General features: G+C 36.2%; 1 protein-coding gene and 1 long non-coding RNA gene across 17 annotated transcripts in view; both read right to left on the bottom strand.

The window, feature by feature from the left end:
- The window catches only part of RAD51B (RAD51 paralog B), a 672310-nt gene that overhangs the window by 539978 nt on the left and 107223 nt on the right, over positions 1 to 25109 (bottom strand). The gene's annotated exons all lie outside the window — the stretch shown is intronic.
- LOC138920608 (uncharacterized) lies at positions 4154 to 23948 on the bottom strand. The gene is made up of 3 exons (XR_011432066.1): positions 23840 to 23948; positions 11189 to 11254; positions 4154 to 4293 (listed from the first exon to the last, which is right to left on the bottom strand). It is a non-coding gene; the product is annotated as an uncharacterized lncRNA (long non-coding RNA).

Below are 25109 nucleotides of genomic sequence, written 5' to 3'. Positions count from 1 at the left end.
GAAAGTAAAAATCATCTCTACTGTCTGCTACTGTGTAATTTGGTGATAGTCTGCAGTGAGAAAATACTAACAAATTTGTCTACATATTTTGTACACTGTTACATGTTAGTGCAGAGTTGTCTGAGTGGTGTCACTGAACCTTAGCATAAACTCATTATTTTCTTTTATTCATACTGATGTTGCCATAAAGTGGCCTACACAGAATTCTCTTCTCTTTTTTTAATAAAGAGAACAATGAATCTGAGCTCACTTTCATAACAGATAAATTAAGCACAATATATGAAATACAAAGAGAATTCTACTTGATTTCTTAGACTCTTATTTTAACCACTATATTGTTTGGTTCATTCCTCACTTGTGATAAAATGCAATAATTTTCTTCTCCAAATTATTTTGTGAATGAGTTTCTTAACCAATACCACGTAATAGTACTACATGGTTTCTACATGGTTTCCATTCCCTATTTTAGTAATAATGTGGTTTAAGAAAACATACTAAGAAGCAGCAGCAAAATATAGGAATTTATCAGGAAAATGAAAGGAGGGAAAAACTGATATTTAGATAAAGATTGAGATGGTCTACCAGAATTTAAAAATAGAGCCTGCTGTTCCTTTTTTACTGTTTCATTATAGCTGTACAGCTCCTCTATGCAGAATGAAAGATGAGTGCTAGATGGCCAGGGTGTAATAATTTCCTTTATAAAATGGTCTTCTTCTTTGATAATATTCTAGCAACTCCCTAAAACCAAAGATGGTAGGTAACATGTAGGTCTCTTCAATAAAGTACATGCTGTTATATTTATAAATATATACATTATATTTATATATTTTCATATTTATAATATGCTAATATATATGTTAAATGATGTTGCTTCTGCTCCTGTATTGCACCCCTAACACCTTTTTACAACATTTTTTCTTTTTTTAAATTGTGGTATAATTTTATTGAGCTATAAAAAGCTGCACCTATTTGAAGAGTACAATTCAATAAGCTTTGAATTCCATACATACCTGCAAAACCTTCAGCGCAATTAAGAGAGTGAGAATATCAATAACCCCACAAGTTTCCTCATCCTCTTTGTAATCCACCCCTCTTCCCCTGCCCCTCACCCCTATGGAAGTACTGATCTACCGTCAGTATAATTAGTTTTCATTTTCTAGAATTTTAAATAAGTGAAATCATACAATATGTACTTTTGTTTTTGGCCTGACTTCTTTCATTCAGCATAATTATTTTGAGAGCTATCCATGTTGTTACATGTGCCAATAATTAATTGCTTTTTATTGCTGAGTAGTATCCCCTAGTATGGATACACCACAATTTGTTTATCCATTTACCTCTGGATGGACATTTGGGTGATTTCCAGTTTTAGGCTATTACAAAGAAGGCTGCTATGATACCCATGTACAAGTCTTTGTATGGAAATATGCCTTTAATTCTGTTGGGTAAAAAGCTAAGTAGAATGGCTGGATCATATAGTAGGTGTATGTTTAACATTTAAGAAACTGCCAGGGGAATGATTCAGTTCATGCACTCCACTTTGGCCGCCCAGGATTTGCTGATTGGGATCCTTGGCACGGACCTAGTACTGCTCATCAAGCCATGGTGAGGCGGCATCCCACATACAGGAACTAGAAGAACCTACAACTAGGATATACAGCTATGTACTGGGGGGCTTTTGGAAGAAAAAGGAAGAAGAGGAAGATCGGCAACAGATGTTAGCTCAGGGCCAATCTTCCTCACAAAAGAAAGAAAGAAAGAAAGAAAGAAAGAAAGAAACTGCCAGAGAGTAGAGCAGTAGTTACCAGAGGTTGAGGAGTGGGCAAAATGGGAAGATATTGGTAAAAGGGTACAAACTTCCAGTTAAAAAGCTAACAAGTTCTAGAGATCTAACAGACAGCATGGTGATTATAGCTAATAATACCGTATCATATACTTGAAAGTTGCTAAGACAGTAGATCTTAAATGTTCTTACCACGAAAAAGAAATGGTAATTATGTGACAGGATGGAGGTGTTAGCTAATGCTATGAGGGTAATCATTTTGTAATATATAAATGTATCAAATCAACAAATTGTACATCTTAAATCTATAGAATTATATGTCGATTATATAGCAATAAAGCTGGAAAAAAGGCAAAAAAAAACCCTGCCAAACTGTTTTCCAAAGTAGTTATACCACTTTATGTTCCCACCAGCAGGGCACAACAGTTCCAGTTCCTCCACATGTTTGTCAACAGTTGGTATGATCAATCTTTTTAATTTTAGCCATTCCAACAGGTGTGTTGCATTTCCCTAATGATACTGAACTTCTTTTTATGTGCTCATTTGTCATCTTATATCTTCTTTGGCAAAATGTCTGTTCAAATCTTTTGTCCATTTTCTGTTGGGTTGCTTTTCTTCTTCTTATTGAGTTTTCAGAGGTCTTTATATGTTCTGAGTGTACGTCCTTTACCATATATATATCTTGCAAATACTATCTCCCAGTCTGTGGCGTGTGTTTTCATTCTCTTTTGAAGAGCAGAAATTTTTAATTTTGATGAAGTCCCATTTATCAATTTGGATCATGCTTTTGGAGTTGTATGTAAGAAACCTTTGCCTAACCCAAGGTAACAAAGATTTTCTCCCTCTGTTTTCCTTTAGGAGTTTTATAATTTTAATGTAAGTCCAATGTAATAGACCAAAGTAATAGACTTAATAAATGTAACATAATGTAATTAGGTTTTAATGTAAGTCTATGATCCATTTTGAACTAATTTTATATATTGTATATGAATCTTTTTTTGTGTGTGTGTGTGTTTTCTCCCCATATCCCCCCAGTACACAGTTGTATATTTTTCAGTTGTGGGTTGTTGTAGTTGTGGCATGTGGGACGCCACCTCAGCATGGCTTTATGAGCAGTGCCATGTCCAGGCCCAGGAATCCAACCAGCGAAACCCTGCGCCGATGAAGTGGAGCACAAGAACTTAACCACTCCGCCATGGGGGTGGCCCCAATATGAATCATTTTTTATATAGATAGCCAACTGTTTCAGTATTGTCTTTTAAAAATATTTGCCTTTCTCCAGTGAATTGCCTTTACACTTTTGTCAAAATTCAGTTGGTCAATTATGTGTGGATCTGTTTCTGGACTCTCCATTCTGTTCCACTGATCTATTTCTATCTTTATGCCAATACCACAGTCTTGATTGTTCCAGGTTTATAAGTCTTGAAATCAGGTGGTGTTAGCCCTCTAACTTTATCATTTTTTTCAAAGTTGTTCTTTAAAATATTTTTTTGGTATAAGATGCTACAGTGACAAAAATGAAATAATGGAATTTCTATTTATATCTACATGAGCCCCGACCTATTTCTCTATTTAAATATAAAACCATCAATTCTAAAAGCTAAGCAATAAATCTTTAAAGAAGATAAAGTACAGACTTCAGCAGGATATATTTTATAGTCTTTAACATATATTAAACATTGTGCAGGTACCATCACTCAGTTCTTCTATTTGATAATTTATGTGATTTAAACAAACAGCCATGATTTTTAACTTGAAACCTGGAGCAACAAAATATATATATATATATACATTTAATATCCATTATCTCCACAAGTGTATTAGACTCCAGTCAAAAGAAACAGACGATAGTGTTTCTAGCACATTGATATTCACTTGGGAAGGAAAGAACATACATATAACAATTAAAAAACTTCAATAAATCAACATAAATATAACAGAGTAGGAGCTTGGTTGAAAAGTACTGTGGAAAAACAAGGCCAGATGGGATTATCAGGAAGACTCCTTAAAGGAAAGGGTAAATCAGGTTTTGAGAGAAATATTGGTGAGATTAGGATAAAGGAGATCGGTTGATAGGAAAAGGCATAATGTTATTTAGGAAAGATTGTCCCATAGCACCAGGTAGGAGGTTAAAAGGGAGAATGACTAATGTTAGGGAGACCAGGGAAGAGACCATCGCTATAATTCAGGCATAAGGGGTCGGGGGCCCAGACCAGAGTAGTGGCTACTGAAATAAATGCCTTGAGATACCTAAAGAATCTGAAAGCAAAAGCATTTAGTTATTTAAAATGTTCACGTCTGTTAGAAATCAGAGTTTAACACTATGTTTTAACTGTATTTAAATATTTTAGAACCATATACAAATCACAATTACATTTTCAACAATTTACTTTTGTGGGGCAAAAACGACTCTCCACACTCATCGTGAACAGTAGTGAGGCCTCAGGGCTGCAGAGTTGTTTACAGTGAATTCTGAAGGGCTGCCACTGCCAAATCTGCCCGCACTGCAGCTGCATGTTTATAAGACAACAAGTCAGTAAAGTATATTTTTCTTTTTTTCTCCTTCAGCAAAATGAGTAGACTAGCTTTTAGCATATGGAAGCATTTTTATACTGTAAGTTTGGCGGGGGGGGGAGACAATTTGCAAATACCATCAAATGAAATGTGCACTTTCAAATGAGGCTGATTACACAAGGTTTCATGTGGCAACGTTGTATTCAATAAGCCTTTTCCTTTTTTCAAGAAGGGAATGTTCAAATTTGTATAAAATGCAGCAGAGTGATCAAGGAAGATAGAGACTAAGGAAAAATCATGAGATTTGATCTTGAGGACATCACTGGAGATTTTTAGAAAAGTACTTTTATTTGAGTATTGAGGACTAAAATTCAAACGAATTTGTTTAATTTTACTTTAAGCTCTTTTTAAAGATTTTATTTTTCCTTTTTCTCCCCAAAGCCCCCCGGTACATGTTGTATGTTTTCAGTTGTGGGTCCTTCTAGTTGTGACATGTGGGATGCCGCCTCAGCATGGCTTGATGAGCAGTGCCATGGCCGCACCCAGGATTCCAACTGGTGAAACCCTGGGCCATCGCAGCAGAGCATGTGAACTTAACCAATCGGCCATGGGGCCAGCCCTTAAGCTCTTTTTAGAAATATTAAAGTGGTGGCAACAGGGACAAGACAGAATAAGGCAGCAGTTAGAAAAAGCAGTGGAGTCCACTCAGGACTACACTCATACTTCTTCCTGACTTTTTTCATGTCTGTCTCTGCCTCTCCCTCACTCTCTCTCCTCTCCCACTTCTTTACCTCTTTTACCTTTAAACACAGCTGAAGGTTCCCCACTGGGTAGGGAAGAGGAGTATAGAGGGAAAAGTACGGGAGGAGTAAAGAAGAAAGCTAAAAGACGTTAACAGTCAGAGCTATTGCCACGGGCCTCGTCTTCATGAGGAAGCCCTTCCAGGCGCAGGGGATCTAGAGGAGGGAATGCAGAGGCAGGATGTATGAACTGAGGTGATCTGGGCAGTAACCAGGTAAGTTCACAACTGATATTCTTTATCTTCTCCAGGAAACATATCCAAAAGTCATTAGCTATAAGGATAAACGGCAAGAATCAAGAGCTTAAACCTTTTCAACTTCCTTAATTTCTCTAATTCAAATATTCCAGTGCTACAGACAGGAACCTTGGCTGAAACACCTACATGAACAAATAACAAGGGGAAAAAAAACATTTTTATATAAACACCAGTAATTTAGCCACAGGGATGGCTTATTAATGTGCAACTAGTAACCTAAATCACAGACTTGATATTATAAATCAATCCTAAAATAAAAACCTAAAAAGAATTTGAGTTGGCTATAATAAAAATTTGAATGTTCCTCTTATATTCTAGCCATGACCAAACATGCTATTTATGGCTTTAGGAGGAAATAAGGAAGAGGAACAGAAAGGTAGAGAAAGAGGGAGAATAAAAAATAACAGGATACAAAGGAATATTGGTAAAAACTAATAATGTGAATAGAATTCTATCTTAGCAAAAGCACAGAACTAAACTTAATGTTACCAAAAGAACTGGGGCTTTACCTCCCACTGGCTCTCAGACCTCATTCCTCAGGGCTGGTACAAAGTATACCAAGAATTTTATGGAACACAGTTAGTCCCAACATTATTTTCAGGCTGTATGTGTACCTATATTTTGGTTAATATTATCACTTGACATTAACTTTTCTAGGTGAATGAGAAGATGCTGACACAAAATTTCAATTATTGCCCTTTGTTTGTGAAACAAATCTATGAAACTTTCAAGAGGGAGAAGACAAAAGCACATTCTTTGTCCTACTTATCTAAGCCAAAGGACTTGGCCAAGCCCATAGGTGGAGCAGGCTAGGGATCAGAGACCTTGAATCGCTTGCTACTTAATACCTGTTCTGCTCTAGGTGATTCTGATAGTTTCACTTTGATAGTTCAAGGCTAAAAGCCAGTTTTGATAGTTAGCCAGAGGGATTTTTTTTTTTTTTTTACTTTTTATTGAGATTATGATAGTTTACAACCTTGTGAAATTTCAGTTGTACATTATTGTTTGTCAGTCGTGCTGTAGGTGCACCCCTTCACCCTTTGTACTCGCCTCCCACCCCGGCTTTCCCCTGGTAATCACTAATCTGTTCTCTTTGTCTACATGTTTAACTTCCACATATGAGTGGAGTCATACAGAGATTGTCTTTCTCTATCTGGCTTATTTCACTTAACATAATACCCTCACGGTCCATCCATGTTGTTGTGAATGGGATGATTTTATCCTTTTTTATGGCTGAGTAGTATTCCATTGTGTGTGTGTGTGTGTGTGTGTGTGTGTGTGTGTGTGTGTGTATACACCATATCTTCTTTATCCACCCATGAGTTGATGAGCACCTAGGTTGCTTCCACGTCTTGGCTATTGTAAATAATGCTGCAATGAACATAGGGGTGCATGGGACTTTTGGAATTGCTGATTTCAAGTTCTTTAGATAGATATCCAGTAGTGGGATGGGTGGGTCATATGGTATTTCTATTTTTAATTTTTTGAGAAATCTCCATACTGTTTTCCACAGTGGCTGCACAAGTTTGCATTCCCACTAGCAGTGTATGAGAGTTCCTTTTTCTCCACAACCTCTCCAACATTTGTTACTTTGGTTATTTTTGCCATTCTAATGGGTGTAAGGTGATACCTTAGTGTAGTTTTGATTTGCATTTCCCTGATGATCAGCGATGGGAAATTTTTTTAAATTAATCATTTCATATAGCAATGATTCTTCAGGAAAATGATGAAATGTAGTTCCAAACTGTCTTTATGGCTCTTGGAGTTAAAATTCATTTAGCAGCATCAAAAAGAGCATTTTTGACAGTTGAGTCAAATTTTCTAATTTTCAGTCAACCAATATGTACTTACAGAGCACAGTAAATAGAGGCATGGAAAGTGAAACGATTTAGCTCTCAGATAACTGGAATTCTAGCTGGGATGGGAAATTAACTCAAACTAAAGATAAAGAAATACACTGGTATTCAGCATTACTATAACAGGAAGTTAAAGATTTAAAAACTAGAGTGGGCCAGAAAAAGTCCAAAATGGCTTTATGAAAAAAGTGGAAGAAAGAGAATGATATTTGAGCTACAAGAGAATCAGATATGAAAAAACAAAGGAGAGTAAGCATTACAGGTAAGGAAATAAATCAGAATATAGGCAAGAAAAGGGTAAAACTGAACACAGTAGTAGGAATGAGGACAGGCGTTGGTTTATATAAAGTATAAATAACTAGGTTAAGTAAAGCAAGTGTTTGTTAAGAAACACAGCTGAATAAAGCGGGTGATGCAGGGCCAGCCCAGTGGCACAGCGGTTAAGTTCACACATTCCGCCTCGACGGCCCGGGGTTCGCCGGTTCGGATCCTGGGTGCGGACATGGCACTGCTTGGCAAGCCATGCTATGGTAGGCGTCCCGCAGATAAACTAGAGGAAGATGGGTAGATGTTAGCTCAGGGCCAGTCTTCCTCAACAAAAAGAGGAGGATTGGCAAGGGTGGAAGGAAGGAATGAAAGAAAAGAAAGAAAGAAAGAAGGTGACACTTTGAATGCCAAGAAAACCAACATAAACTTAAAGATCAGGCCAATGAGAGTCACAATTGGTTACTGATCAGGGAAGCAGCAGTACGAATAACTTTAGAAAGAGTGGGTTAACAGCCCTGTGGGGGTAAAGATTGGAAAACAGCAATGAAGTTGGTGGAGCCATTTAGGTGTGAAGTGATGAAAACCTCAACTAGGATAATAGCATCCATTTATGAAGCATTCAACAACATTTATTGAAAGTCTGAATGTTTATCATGTGCATGTGAATAAGACAGATATGGTATTACTGGCCCATAGAAACTGAGAGATAATAAATGTTCATTGTTTTAAGCCACTAAATTTCAGGGTAACTTTTTATAGCATAGATAACTAATGTAGAAGTGAAGCCAGCAAGGGGGACACCATATAAGGTTAGACAGGCAGGAAGGGAACCAAAAAATACACTGCCATTGAAAACTAGGAGAAAAAGAGTTCCTAGTAGTAGATAGGTAGATAGTGAGGGTCAGATATAAAAGAGAAATATAGGATGGTAAAAGTTTAAAAAATGTTATTGAACTTGGTATAAGTAGTTCACAACTAATTAAAATGAGATAATGTACAAAAAAAAACTTAAAATAAATGGTGATCAAATTGTTACTTTCTTCCTTAGGAAGAGAATGGTAAGGAAGTAGTGTAGGCAGCTGACAGATACCACAAATTTACACAATTTATATTCCTAAGTCTATGGGTCAACTAGTAACTGATAAATGGCTAGTGAAAGGTATAAGTCTCACATATAGTAGTGAGTATTTAAAAAAAAATACGCTTCTGGGGGCCAGCCTGTGGTCTAGCGGTGAAGTTCATGTGCTCTGCTTCAGTGGCCCACGGGTTCGCTGGTTCAGATCCTGGGCATAGACCTACGCACTGCTTATCAAGCTGTGCTGTGGCAGGTGCCCCACATATAAAACAGAGGAAGATGGGCACGGATGTTAGCTCAGGGCCAATCTTCCTCAGCAAAAAGAAGAGGATTGGCAGCGGATGTTAGCTCAGGGCTAATCTTCCAAAATAAAAAAAATAAAATAAAAATACACTTCTGTTTTGATCTAATATCCTAACTTTAGTCCTATACTCACCCTATAACAAAATAAGAAGCATTGAATTTATTCAAACCTCTGTCACATCAGCTACCACAGGGTGCTATAAATCATTGTTACATGTTTGCCATCCCTACTACATGTAAGTTCCTCTCAAGTTGGGACCTGTTGCTTATTCATCTTTCAGGTCTCAGTACCTAGAACAATACCTAATCCATAGCAGATGTCCAGTTGCCAGTTGAAAATTACTGAATGTTGTAGAAAGACAATGTCTTTGCAAACATATTTATATATCATAGATCATTTTTGAGGAATTAAGATTTTTCTTCTATTCCTGTCTCCGTTGGACAGTATCTCTTCACTGTAATTCTCTAGTTAGCATTGTCCCATTTGTCCACCTTAGAAAACTAGTTGAGGTCCTTCTACTATGTTTGTTCTCTTCTGCATTTATATTCTGCATATTTCACTTCTAATACTAAGAAGACATGTAAGTGTTCTTTTCCTGTCCAGGTTAGTAATACTCAGTGAACCAAACCGGCTATTTGCTCAAAAGATGACTCTCCAGAAAGTAAAATAAAAATAATAATTAAAGATAGAAAGATGAGCGAAGGTCAAGTTAGTATCAATTGTTAGACAGCATTCAGCTAAGAGGTTCCTGTGTCAGCTTTTGCATGGGTCTCTTAGATATCAATGTCTTCATTTCCGTATATTCAACTGTAAATTCACACTCAGTCCTAACTCAATGCTAACTGAAACCTCCATCTCAATTACAATGAACTGAACAATCCTGAATCCACATTCTTTCATGTCTTTCTTCTCAGATCATTCCAAATTTTGAGTTAGAATTTCAAAATATTTATTTGGGTATATCAAAATCTAAAATTCCATATTCCCCTGCCCTCAAATTGAAAATTGCCTGAATTTAAGTAATTAAGAGGCTATTTTTAGGAGAAACTTAAGTAGAAGCATAAGAAATAGGAAAATGAAGTGAAGTTATAAAAACATTAACATTTAAAATAAACATTAGACGCTCAATATTTTAAGTCAACTTAAGGAACTAAATTTTTAATTTTAAAATAGTCCTGATACACCAAATTAATCTATAACTTTGCCCCTTAAAATAGAAATAGGCTACCACCAATCTTAAGGAGTTACAGGACAAATTCTTACATTGACAATGTTTGTGCGCATTCACGCAGAACAGCTGCCACCCAGGATGACTAAAATAACACAAATTAGATGTAATTGAGTTAAAAGACCACACCAGGTTTGTAATTCAATTTGTCCTATGCGGTTTGGGTTTGGGGTTTTTTTCCCCTCCAGCAAACCACAGCTTGAAAACTTCATCAAATGGGAAGTACAAAGGAATAGGAATATACAACACAAATATTTAGCATGGACAATTTACATAAAATCTACTTCAGCGGTTTAGACTAAAGTTTAAAAAGAAAAAGCCTGAATGCAGCAACAAGCACTTATTTAAGCTTCTTTTAGGGTCCTAGTCACTAAAACTTCTCACTGCCAATTTCTCACTCTATCATAATTTATCCTAGCTGTAAAGTTAGTTTTGTTTTGATCTAGTTTCCTAACTTTGCACACTATTTACCTAGAAGTACAGAGTAGATTCCAGGTTACAGTCAAGGCCACTTACAGAGTTCAGACCAAAATCCTTAGGGTCATTAATGAGAGTCAAGGGTAGAGCCAGAACTTTTACCACAGTGGACCTTTCAGCAGTCACAGATATGGTTGATTATACACCGCCGATAGATGTGGCTAATTACACTGTCATCACTATGTTGATAATTTTGATTCCTATGGGTCTAGTCAACATAGACCTGTCCCTAGAAGAGTGTTTAGATAAGATGTCCTGAAACTAACCAATCCCAAACCCTTGTTGGGATCTATTAATACAAGGCAATTTGATTACCGAGGGACTTTTAAGGGAAAGAGTTAGGCTTAAAAATCTATTGTTGCCTCTTACCATGCCCTTTCCATTAAAGTCATGGATTTGAAGCAAAATTTGAGGGTAAAGAATTTTCCAAATGAGTAGGTTGCACAATCAGCTCTCAATTCATGCCATGGTAACAGTTCCACATAAAACCAAAGAGGTCTAATGTAATTAACAGATTTCATTTCAACAAATCCTGATTTAACAGATTTCTCTCATATTTATGGTTTAAGCAGAACATAGCAACAGAAGGGTGTATCAACTTGATAACCAATAAGAAAACAAACTCACCTTTTTTTAATATTGATTACCTATAAAGTATTTGGACTCTTGCATATATTAAAAAGTCATTTTCCCCTGGAAGAGAACATATGAAAACTTTACTGAGACAAACTCGTGCCTCTACGGTTTTTCACTCGGGCAGATACAGACATGAAAGGCACCTGGCCTAACAATTCTTCCTTGCATAACACTCCAGAACACATCACAAACCATCCCCTCTAAAATCTAGGTTCTTCTCAGCTTTCCTAAAATTCTAGAACCACACCCAAGAAGCTTAAGCTTCTTAGATTGTTCAGATAGTAATCAATCACGTCAAATGAAGAGGGAAAACTATTTTTTACAATCATATTTTATTTTAACAATATTGGTATCAGGGAGACAAAATTTTTTTAAGTTAAGAGAGCTAGCTATTCAGTCTTCTACCTGCTAACATCACCTTAGCTATACTATAAATCTTCCTGAAAGACAAGGCCGAGAAGTACTACTGGTTAATTATAGGGGTCTCATGTATAAACCAGATGCTGAATACAAGACAATTAAGATTATTGCCAGTTAGAACATGCATAAGACACTCAAGCCATCTTGGGTGCCTAATCATTATTTTTATGCCCCCCTCCCAAAATGTGGTTCCATTCTTAAAGGTAGAAGAAAGCACTAATGTGACAATGCTATCTTCTATCTTAAATCCATTGATAGTGAGAGTCATCCCTATAACTTTAAAAGGTTTGCCTCTACTGAATTAAATAACTCTCAAATTATATAGTTATTATCATTTCACACATAGAGAAATTAAGGCAAGGCAGAGCGATGTGACTCACTCAAGTCCACATGTTAAGATTATATTCTAAGTAGAGAATAAATATCCAGCTCCTTCCACCAAGGCAGGATGACCCACACAGGCATATAATATATAACATACAACAGTCACACAGAACAAAAGTGTCCAAGGGGCAGTCTGGGATACAGCAGTAACTATGTATTCTTCCAGACCCAGCTCAAAGCCTATCTACTACAGTTCATTCCCCTCTCCATTTTCCAAATTTTCTAGAATCCTATTAAGCTGCCTTTATTTTAAAGATTTTATTTTTCTCCCAAAGCCCCCTGGTACATAGTTGTGTATTTTTAGTTGTGGGTCCTTCTAGTTGTGGCATGTGGGATGCCACCTCAGCATGGCTTGAAGAGCAGTGCCATGGCCGCACCCAGGATTCCAACTGGTGAAACCCTGGGCCACCAAAGTGGAGCACACAAACTTTACCACTTGGCTACTGGGCCGGCCCCCAGATGCCTTTATTTTAATAGTAATTTATTCTTCAGTACAAAGCTGCAATTCAGTTTAAATGTGCAGGCAAAGAAAGGAAAAACAACAGAGACGTAAAGCATGTCAACGGATACATATCCTGTCTAATTGCCCTTCTCGGTTACTTCACTGATTTGAATTCTAAAGTTCAAGAGGAATCAAAAAAGTAACTTTTTTTAACCTAGAAAGCCATATTCCAAGGGCAACTCTACTAAATCTGCAGATAGAAAGAAAACATATTCTACTGGCATAAGAAGTATAACAAACTTAAATTTGGAACTAACCAAACACGAGCTATCTTTCTAAATCCATATGAAACTGTTGAATAGGGAAACAGACCCTTCCTTACAACATCAGTTCAAAATGTCTTGCCTCAGCTGAGACGGGTCTGAAGCATTCCAGAGTCACTTACCTACCAAGTTATAAACATGACCACTCCATTTCAGCATAGTTATACGTTGAACAACATTCATATGTGTTTATAAAATACTTTGATTGTGGAATATATACTTTAAAAATTATAATCTCAATTTTTCACATCATAACAGAATAGTCTCCAGATGCAGAAAACACACAGCAAACACCATGGACTTTATGCAATCAAGTGTCAGTTTGGTTCACCAGCTGGACATTAAGCTTTGAAAGAATTCTTACACCCCCTGGGGTGACATCACTTTAGAAAGAAGTACAATAAGAAAAGAATGCATTTCTTTAAACTCTTCCTTCAAATAAATATCTCCTTTATCGACAATTGTTTTTTCTTTAAAAAGGAAGTTTACTGGTGTTTTGCAACAACCAAAAGAATAACAGATATTTTTCAAGGAGATTAAGAGTCTTTCACGTATTTTTATAACAAAAGCAACCAATCACAAGAAGGTGAAAAGTAGAATTTAGAAAGAGAACCTCACACAATAACTCCACAGAAAGGGTTAGAATTCAAGTAAAGCAGCAAATTTTAGATATGACTTTCTATTCCAAGGTTATCTAAATGACAGAACTCATGGAGAATATTCGAACAAACAGAAAATTACAAACGTTAAAAAAAAAACTAAAAGGTGAGTCACTAACTTTTGTAAAAGGCACAAATGACTCAGAACATTACAGTTGGAAAGAGCTATAAACATCATGGATTGGCTCCAACAATGTCACAAACCTCTGCTTTTATAATAGTTTTCAGCATTGTTCTACCTAACACAGAATGCTCTTCACTGGCCTAAGAGAAACAATAAACAAAAACTTTAGATGACCTATTCTAGGTACTTCTCTCACTTTCAAGAGCTTTCTTAACTAATGCAGTAACTACGGTACTGCTGCCATTAATCTATACAGAATCTCTACCAAGGGACACAAAATAATTGGCAATGGTTATCTTTATTATTTCACAAAACATCCCTGAGTAAGTTAAGAGTCAGAAATAATCCACTACATGTTACAGACGGGAAAATTTAAGAGCAAGGAGTGACCTGCAGTCACAAAGACAGTCAGTGATGGGCTGGGACTGATTCCCCCATTCCTGACTCCCAACCCTCTGCTCCTGGTATATGATGGTACCTCTTAAATCTTTAAACACTCAAAATCATATAATACATACTAACATCTCACAAGTACTTTCTCAGAAACTCCCATTCACTTTGACTCAGTCCTATACTTAGCTTTCTATAGTAAAAAAAAAAAAAAAATTCAGATATTAGTAGTCCAATCTAGTTAAGCCTATAGTTTAGTGGCAATAATACTTGACAGCTCTGAAATCCTTTGAGTGGTTTACTTTGAACATTAAGTGATCATTATAAATATTCTTCAAGGAACAGTGACAAGTAGCATAAGTTTCATCTATTTCAATATTATTAAATTATGTATATTCACAATTAACTACAACCTAAATCAAGCACAGAAAAGTTTCAGTTTATCAGAATGCATTCTCTGAAATAAAATTACGCCTATAACTTAAAAGAATCCTAGAGCTGTAAAAGCTCTAAAAGATCACCTAACCCCCTGATTGTACAGATTTCAAATTTGCTTCTTGAATTAATTTGAGAATTTTAATTAAGTGCTAAACAGAAGCAGTTGAGGAGAGAGAACTTAAGCATATGGAAAAGGGAAAACCAGATGTATACACACCACAAAGAGCCCTAGTTACATGTAATTTCCAGTAATGCCAGTAATTGGGAGGTGGGGTAAGGGAAAGGGAGGGGAGAGGGTGTTAATGTCAACGATGTCCTTTGAACTGGGTCCAACAGTGTTTCTAAGTTGGTCTAATTTTTAAGGAAAACATTCCTCCCCCAGCCAGCAATTGCAAGCTTCTTCCTTATTTAATTGGCATCAGAATCAATACTTGCTTGCTGTATTTTTTTTTCTTTTACCTTTTAATTGTCCATATGCAACTACCAAGAGAAGCGGGAAAAGTCAAGCTAGCCCTCAACATAATACTACGTGGTAGAAGTTGAAAAAGATGAGATAAATCATCTGTATGTATCAATATGAAAAGATCTTGAAGATATGTTGTAGAATCCAAAAAGTGAGTTTGTCAAATGAGAGGCAGTAAGCTTGATACCGTTTTTGTGGGGAAAGCACACACAAACACACACACAAAGCAATACTATATGTCTTTCATAAGCCTATTTATCTATCCATACACCTGTCTCTAAGTCAAGGTATAGAAAAAGGTCTGAAGGACAGACACAAAACTGAAAATAGTCGTCCTTTTCCAGTGTTGGTGGGGAGGTAACTTGAATTGGGGATGATGGTGGTGAGGGGAATGTCAAAGTAGTCTTCACAGATGCTCTGAATGTTTTGAATATATTAATATATTACTTACATGAAAAAAATAATTTTTTTCTTCTTCGAGGAAGATTAACCCTGAGCTAACATCTGCCAATCCCCCTCTTTTTGCTGAGGAAGACTGGCCCTGAGCTAACATCCACGCCCATCTTCCCCTACTTTATACGTGGGACGCCCACCACAGCATGGCTTGCCAAACGGTGCCATGTCCACAGCTGGGATCCGAACTGGCGAACCCTGGGCCGCCGAAGTGGACCACTGCACATTTAACCACTGCACCACTGGGCTGGCCCCGAAAAAAATAATTTTTAAAAAAGAATCAGATGTGTGCGTACAAAAGGACAAAAGTTAATCAGGAATATGCAAAGGTTGAGTACAGCATGCCTCGGCACAGATATGAGAAAGGCCTCTGCTTCCTCATGAGCTCTAAAAGCTGTTGTTTTCTTTCATTCAGTTTACTCCTTAAACTCACCATCTCTGGCTCTATCCTGCTGACTAAACAATGCTTCAATGTGAAGGCTCTTAGTCCTGTGGTTCCATTCTTTACTCCCTTGGAAAGTGAAAAAAGGTAGGAAGCAGTAGGTAGATGAGGGTAATGGGTTTTCTCTTAACTCTTGAACTTAACTACTACACCAGGAATCTACTATGGCTCTTTTCCTCTATCCTCCAGCTATAAAAATAAAAGCTGGCTCCTGACTACTTGTATTCATAGGAAGGAGGCATTCATTTAATAATGTTACAAACCAGTTTCACCACGGCTCTGGCTCCCATACCTTCTGAAATCAAGTCCTTCCTCCTAGATGGCCACAGCAGGGAGTAGCAGGAGGCAGCTACTAATCTGAACTCTGCTCTAATGGTTGCACTTATTGCTTGGTTCTGTGCACATGGCATGATTCTCCTGGCTTATTTTGTCAACAGCATTCTTTGTAAAATCTAGGTTTCCTCATTTCCTCCATACAGTAGTTTATCAGTCAGGGAAGAGGATTCTGTGTGTATGGGGCAAAGAACAGTATGATCAAAAGCACAAGGAGACATCAAGCTCAGGGAACTATGAGGAAGCTGCTGGGACAAGAGTAAATATGTGTGTTTGGCAACAGAGAGTGGGGGTGGGAGGGAAATTGTGGTGGAAAATGAGGGGAGAATAAGTAGATTGGGGCCAGACTATGAAACGCTTGCATGACAAACTAAGGAGTTTAGACTTTATCCCTGGAACACAATGGGGTCCCATCAAAGATTTTTAAGTCAGAGAATGATATGATTAGATCTCTCTTTAAAAAAAGATATTTGACAGCAGTATGGAGGATGGATGGGAAAACGGAAAGCCTGAAAGTAGATAAGCCGCTCTCCTAAGAATTGAAATGAAAGATAAAAAGGCCTGAACAGGGCAATGGCTATGAGAATGGAGAAAAGGAAACAAACATATTCAAAAGCAATTTTGGAGACAGAAGAGACAGCACTTGTTGAAAGATTGGTTGTGGAGACTCAGGGAACAGAAGAACTCAAGAAGGGGAGGTTTCCAGCTGAGAGGATGGGGAGGCCATTAAAAAGCACAGAGAATACAGGGGGGTGTTTAGAGAGTGTGTGGAAAAATGAGTTTGGGATTTGTTGAACTACACGCTAGGATATCAACTCTTAGTAAGCTCCAAACAGATAAGGATCTTGTTTGCTAACTTTCTCTGTGCTGCACCTAGTTCATTATCATGTGCCTTTAATTCAAGTTTGCAAGGATGGTGATAATGCTCAGCTATCCCAGGAAAATTGAGAACTGACAATATTTAAGATATCTCTTCAAAGTGCCTATGTGGAAAGGAAATATGAGACAAAGTGGTTTGTTTTACTTTTCTGTCAAAGGTCTTCTTCAGTAGTTTCCAAAATAAATTTCCAATGATAATAGGACTTTTAACAAGAAGGTCTATTACTAAGAGCAGCCTGCGGCAGACCATAATACCTCTCACAACTTTACATTCTACACATTCCAATAATCAAGTCACATCACCTTTAATTCTCTTTCTTGTTCAGGAACCTGCACTACCACTTAAGATTCTAAAACCCGCCACACCCAATAGTCAAACATAATCAGAGCCGTTTAAACAATCTGAAAGAAATAAAAAACAAAAAACTGCTGTTTTATTTGAAAAACCTTAAGGTGGGGGCATATAGGATAAAAAGCACCATTTGTTCTGGTTAATGTTGTTGTACAATGTTTTCTGGGGTTTGCTCATAGGCATATTGAAATCATAACTAAATCAATCAGCTCCAGCAACACAAAGAAACAGCCTTCCCTCCCCCTTGGATGCCTGAAGGGAAAATGGCATCTTCGCCATGATGTGCACACACTTTGGAGCTGCTTTGTTTTTAATCCTCTGCCAAGTCAAGTTTTAGTTTTATTTTAATCTCAGCAACCACAGTAAATTCCAAATCTTTGACAAGTAAATGCTTTCTTCCTCGCCAGAATCCCACTCACTTTCCTTTCTAACTCCTGGAACTTGAGTTCAATAATGCCTGCACTGCTGATCTCTTTTTATGAGGAAGAAAAGAAATACATTATAAATTAAGTGTATTTCCTGACATTTACAAGTTAGTCTACATGTGAAATAGGTTATGATAAAATTACATCTTTCCTGCCTATCATTTAAAAACATATATATTTACATGTACTGAAGAGCAAAGAATAGTTTAGGAAGTCAGAAGATCTGGGCTCAAGTCTCATTCATTTCAGTTGGCTATGTATTGTTAGCCAAGCGACTTAAGTTTGGTTTCCTTATATCTAAAACTTCGGGAAATAGACTGGATGGTTTTTAAAGGCCCCTCTTTTTCACTTTAAAATTCTAAACTCTAACTCTTAAGATCATGACTATTACCTGATTTTTTTTTTAACACATGGAAAGCAGTCACTCAAAAAAATATTCCTAAGGAAAAAAACTAGTGTTTGTGGTAAAATGGAATAAACCTCAGAAATTACCTAATCCATACATCTTTGAAACTACGTTCCAAGAGTTATAAATTGTTTTATTTGATGTAAAGGTTCTATACTTTAAAGAAAAAGATTGCAAACTACTAGTCTGATCCAACTCTGTCATTACAGGTGAAGAAACTGAGATCAGGATTGGAAGAAGAAATACAACATGTCCATAAAATACCATGCAGTTATTAAACATGATGGCACGTGGGGCCGACCCCGTGGCCAAGTGATTAAGTTGGCGCACTCCGCTTCAGCGGCCCAGGGTTTCACCGGTTCAGATCCTCGGCGCGGACATGGCACCACTCGTCAAGCCTTGCTGAGGTGGCGTCCCACATGCCACAACTAGAAGGACCCACAACTAAAAATATACAACTATGTACCAGGGGGCTTTGGGGAGAAAAAGGAAAAATAAAATCTTAAATATGATGGTAAGAGAAAAAGGTCACAATAAATTTAAAAAGAAACGAGGATATTCTAAAATGTGTATTAAAAAAAACTGTGTGTAAGTACAAATCTATTTTTCAGGGTAATAAATTCATTGTATTACTTTCACTAAAACATTCTGACTATCAACATTCAAATAATACAAAATATATCATGAAAATGCAAAATGATCCAAAATCTCACCACTGAGAAATATTCAGTATTAAAATGTAGTGAATATCATTCCAGACAGCTATTTACATATACAGATGGAGAGATGGATGAACAGAAATCAATGTACTATTTCTGGGATAAGAGTGTACACACTTTTAAAAATAAAAAATACCAATTTTAATTTTACCTGAATTTAACAGAAGTTAAAATGAAACTGAAGAAATTTTAAACCTTAGATAAATGCTTCTACACTCAAAAAAATCAATTGTAAAAAATCCCTCTAAGTTTAAGAAAAATGGTAAAAAACCATAAAAAGTAAGTTAATATTACTTTAAAACTATTTTAAATTTTAGACAGTATTGATTGAATTCTTGCTCTTAAAGATAAAGAAGTTAATAATTTCCACTTCCCTTCCACCTACCTCCCAATTTCTGTTCTACTTTGCCATGATGTCTAACAGTTACATTCTGTTCTGTCACCACAGTTTCTATAGTTTCTAAATCTTAAGTTTATATTCAATATTCACAACCAGTTTTTATTTTGATTCATCTCTTGGATGGCTAAATTTTAACAAGCAGGTTTGTCAGAAAGATCTCACAGATGCTATACAGTAGTGCCCTCTTATCCACAGTTTCAGTTAACCTCAGTCAACCACAGTCCGAAAGTATTAAATAGAAAATTCCAGAAATAAATAATTCATAAGTTTTAAACTGCAAGCCATTCTGAGTAGGCTGGTGAAATCTCAAGCCATCCTGCTCCATCCCACCCAGGATGTGAATCATCCCTTCGTCCAGCGTATCCACGCTGTATACACTATCCCATCCATTAGTCACTTAGTAGTCCACTCAGTTATCAGATCAACTGTCATGATATCTCAGTGCTTGTGTTCAAGTAACCCTTATTTTACTCAATAATGGACCCAAAGCACAAGAGTAGTGATGCTGGCAACTCCAATATGCCAAAGAGAAGCCATAAAACGCTTCCTTTAAGTGAAAAGGTGAAAGTTCTCAAGAAAGAAAAAAATCATATACTGAGGTGGCTAAGATCTATAGTAACTTTCACTACAGTATATTATTAGAATTGTTCTATTTTATTAGTATTGTTGTTAATCTATAACTGTGCCTAATTTATAAATTAAATTTTATCATGGGTATGTATGGATGGAAAAAAACATAGTATACATTAAGATGGGTACTATCCATGGTTTCAGGCACCCACTGGGGGTATTATCCCTGAGGATAAGAGGGGCCTACTGTCTTCTCTGGGTTCTTTCATATTTGAGGATTATATGCCCATTGCCTTATTTCTCAACCCACTTGGCTAGATTCAATATTCTTGGGTCATACGTTCTTTTGTTAGAACTTTGTTGACACTGCTCCTCTAATATTGCACTTTGTTGTGAAGAAGTCTGAGACCAGCCTAATTTTCTACCTTGTAGGTCAATGACTGCTTTTGTGTGAATGACTGAAGAAATCTTTCCTCAGTAACAATGAGGATATGAGTTGATATTGATTCTTCTTTACCTATTTAAGTGTTAAATGTGTCTTTCTGACCTGCAGATTTGGTTTTTCATTTCAGTGAAGTTTTGCTGTATCAATTCTCTAAAAACTTTTTTAGCTCCATTTGGGTCCTCTTCCTCATAGACACCAGTAACCCTTCTCTTGACTCATCTTTGTGTCATATCTATCATTGTTAACCAATTTGCTTTCATCTGTCTTTTACCCCTGTGTTTACTGTGATTATTTCAAGCTTTTGCTCCAAACCATTAAACTTTCAGCCATCTCTGTTCTATTCCTTACTGGTTCTATATCACTTAACCTTCAGTGGTGTTGTTCGAGTACTTAATTCCTTTCCTCAGCTCTACAACCTCATTTTTCAACAATATGAATACATTTTCAAAAATGCATTTATTAATTGTATATGTATACTCTGTGTGATTTTACATGTATGTGTATAAATACATGTACTATAAAAGCCCAAAAGACTATACATCAAAATTTTAATAGCTTTCTGTTGTAGTCGGTGATTTTTTTTTCCTTTTTTGCCTATCTAGATTTCCTAAATTTTTTCACAATATACATATCTACTTCTTGCACACTGATATTGATAGACGCATATACATATATGTAAATACTGTATATGTATTAGGGAAAAAAACTGTATTTCTGGAAAAAAATACTGAGAACAGGAGAGGTGAAATAATTTGTCTAAGCAAGTTATTGGTAGGATAGTATCTTTTGACTATATATGCTGTTTCCAAGATGTTTGCTTCTGATAGAAGAGCTATAAGTTTTAAGAGAATTGAAGTATCCAGCCAACAACTAAACATCTTCATGTCAATGATCCAAAATGTATAACTTTCCAAGAACAACATTCTTCTTCAAACTATGTGTAGTTGTAGTCTTTGAAAAATAGGAAAGCAAGCTGTGCCGGCATTCTGATCACCAGCAGACATGCCAGAGACACACAGCGGAGGTGAGTGAAACCTCTCCTATTCTCTTCCTGACTGGTTTTGTTCTTCTGTTTCAGGGGTTAAGCAAGTATAGACCTCAGATAATTTCTCTATCAAAATCTTCTCAGAGTCTGGCAAATTGTTGATTAATATGTTGGGGCTCCATTCAGTGTTCCTGAAAATATATTTCTCTTAAATGTATTTCCTCTTAGATGCATTGTGGGTACTGATATACCTATACTCACTTTGATGCTATCAAATTCCTAAAATCTTGGGACAGGGTCCCGGAACAGAAACCTGTTTTCCAAAGCGAAAGATAAAAACTACAGGCTTCTTCTGAAACATTGATCTGAAAAAAACCCAAGAACCTTCACTGAAGGTTAAGAAAACAAATGTGATTCATAGAAAACAATCATAAAGGATTTGAAATATTTTTTAGGAAGAGATGAAATGATGTCATGGAAAGATCAAGTGAAGTGGAATCAAACCAATCCTTAATTGAGCCTCAGCTCCTACTAAGCTGTGTGACTTTGAATAAGCCATTTAACTTCTCTGAACTTGATTCTTCATCTGCCTAATAGATGAATAATACTTGATTCCGTCAAGCAGTACGTTTATACACTTAATCTAGATTATTAACTTTATCTTTGTATACTTCTATAATGTTTACAAAGAAAGTCTTATTATTGGCAGGAATAGACAAATATATAATTGATCATGAAAAGTTTTACTTGTCAAAATATATATATATTCTACCATTATAACTTTTGACTGTTTTATAAATTAATCATTAATCATCTAATAATGCTTAGAGATACATCAGCATAATTATCCCTAGGCTATCTTTATTTTTCAATGCTAACATAAATTTCAAAAAAAGTTTTGACCAAAGGAACCCAGGAGAATCAAAGAGAAACATTCTGAAAGTCCAAAAATGATCATCTAAATTTCAGGATTGATAACATTGGCAGTTGATTCCTATTTTACATATTAAACCTCAATAGCTTACAGAAAAAAATTTAAAATAAAGAATCTAGAAATCAAATAATGCAAGAAATGTCACTTATAATAGGTTAATACAAAAAAAAGTAACATGAAAAACTGACTACAACAAAAGATATAGCAAGTAACCCCTGAAGGTTCCTTGAAATATAATAGAAAAATTCATGATAAATCTAGAGAAAGGGCAGAAAAGGCAAGGTAAGGGGGGGAAAGAAAGGTTTTCAAAGAAATATTAAAAAGCTACCTTATCAGTCTAGGAAATTTCTCTTTACTAACTGGATCATTCTAACAAAAAAAACTAAACTTAATAGTTGTGTCCACATAATGACTTTGGATCCTCAGTTTTATAATTTAGTCATGCAAATTACAATAGTTGGACACTTTCAAGGAAGATACACTAGTAAAATTTGTTTTTACTAAAACAAGAGTGGGAGTGTCTTCAAAAAGTATTGAGACCTTATTGTCTTGGCTCCAGCTCCATTTCATCAAATTTACGTTCAACCACCCACCACTATTCCAGAAACCTGTCCCAAATAAGAATAGGGATGAAAATAAAGAGGAATCCTTTTTCACTGTAGTTTTTATCTGAATTTGCTGTTTACTGTATTCAGTCTTGATTTCATCCCAAGTTTATTTGACAAGCACTTGATGGTAAAACTAGACACCAAATTTTCCTTCATGAAAACCATCACGGGTGGCTTCTCTGTATTTTTCTTCTTATTGCAAGAGGGTACTTCTGTGGTGGCATAAGCCCTTAAAGAGCTGTGTGAGACATTCTGTTGCCCAGCCTGACCAGTCATTCAAAAGTTAATTCCACCTCTCTCTGTTCTACTGGATTAATATAGTTATCAGAAGATTCAGCCAATCTGAAGACAGGACAGGAAAGAAATACATATAGAAAATCATCATCATCAAATAAAAATAAAGCTTCATGTGCAGAGCTCTATGCTAAGCATTATGCAAAATAAACAGACATGATCCCTGCCTTCCAGAAGCCTCCATCCTAGAGCAGATGATGTCGACACAGACATATAAACAGACTTTCACAATGTAGAACAGAGACATAACGGTTGCCAGTAGGGCAGAAATAAATCAAAAATAGCTAAATATTTATAAAATGTGAGAGATTTATTATGTGCAATGTATTTTGTATAATACATAAAGTAATCTCTGGAATTGGTGAGAGTTGAGTAAAGATACAATTCTTTTGTGTCCTGATCCCACTCTATGTCTGACTCTTCATGTAATTAAGGTTTTAATTTTACAGTGACTATTTGTTGCCCTCTAGAAATGAAATATAGCATTTAAATTTCCTCCAGGTTGCATATACTATAAGTGCACAGACTCATGAAAATACAGCATAGAAAATTCTATTATGATTTCCAATGAAGTGAATCAGGATAGAAATTCAATTTTTAAATCTCTTATCAAAAATATTATCACAATACACTTTATGATAGCAAGCTGACGATTTAGGGACGTGAACTTTTGAAATGGTTGATCTGAACTTTTGATTAGAGACAGGGAATGTGAGCGTTATAAATGGTCCTGTCATTCCCCATCAAATGTTACCTGTTTTATTTCTCTGAGACTTCTTCTGGCCACTTTCATCTCTTTGTTCCTTCTTTTCTCCATTTCTTTTCTTTTCATCTTTTCTTGTGCTCCTCTAACTATGGGATCTACAGATACAAGATAGATATAAGAAGTTCCCCAAATAGTATGAGGGACCAGGGGCCTTTTTCCCTCCAGTTTCAAAAACGGAGAGAGCCTATTTTTTAAATAGTTTAACTACATCATAAAAAGAAAGACTCTGAATTAAGAGACCTTAGAGATTATCTGGGCTCAGTCACAGTGAACATCTTTTCCTCCCTCAAATGTGCCATGTTCTTTTACAGCCAAGTGTTTTACACTGCTTGGATCATCCTTTACTCATCTAACTTAACCAAGCCAATACTTACCTTTCCCCAGAGGTAAACCTTGAGTTTTGCCTCTATACTTTTCCTTATATATGTTCACAGCCTCCTGGATTTCTTCCCCTATAGGGGCATCCTAAAGTGGCACTATTTTATTCATCTGTTAACTCATCTCTGTCCTCCACAAGATTGAAAGGTCCATGTGGGCAGGAACTAGGACTGCTCTTTATCCCCTGGCTCTACCACAACACCTGGCACATGGTAGGCATTTAATGAAGGTTTTTTAAAGAGATGAATGACTAAGCCAATCACCTGAGCAAAACAATTAAAATATGTTCTATACCTCTAGAGCAGCACTGCCCAACAGAGCTTTCTGCAATAATGGAAATGTTCAGAATCTGTGCTCTCTAGTATAACAGCCACTGAGCACTTGAAATGTAACTACTGCAACCAAATTTTTTATTTTATTTAATTTTCATTCATTTTAATAGCCACATGTGGCTATAGTTAACATATTGGACAGTGTAGCTCTAAATCACACTGGGAATATAAAATATGCATGACTTGGTTTGCTTATATTGTTTAATATATTGAACATTACAGCACAGTTTGCTCAAATAATTAAAATTTCTGAAGTTAAATTTCTCTTAACGGAGTATGCACTTTTTGAGGACAGGAATTTTATCCTGTTCATCATCATCTTATCTATACTAGGTATTTAAAAACATTGTTCAGTTGAACTGGATGGAGATACCAACCGCTAAAATTGAAAGACTTTGGTGTCTCTTTTATTGTCTCTCCAGTTTAAGAGTAGGAGGTAAAACTAAAAAACAGACAACTACCCTTAAAGTAAAACAAAACAAAAAAAAGATGTATGTTATCTGGACTGAGTGTCTTCCACAGGATCAAGCAGCTACCTAAAGTCTTTA

Source organism: Equus caballus, chromosome 24 (assembly GCF_041296265.1).
Source record: "Equus caballus isolate H_3958 breed thoroughbred chromosome 24, TB-T2T, whole genome shotgun sequence".
Classification (NCBI taxonomy): domain Eukaryota; kingdom Metazoa; phylum Chordata; class Mammalia; order Perissodactyla; family Equidae; genus Equus; species Equus caballus.
The sequence above is the reverse complement of the archived record's forward strand: the minus strand, read 5'-3'. Positions and strand labels throughout refer to the sequence as shown.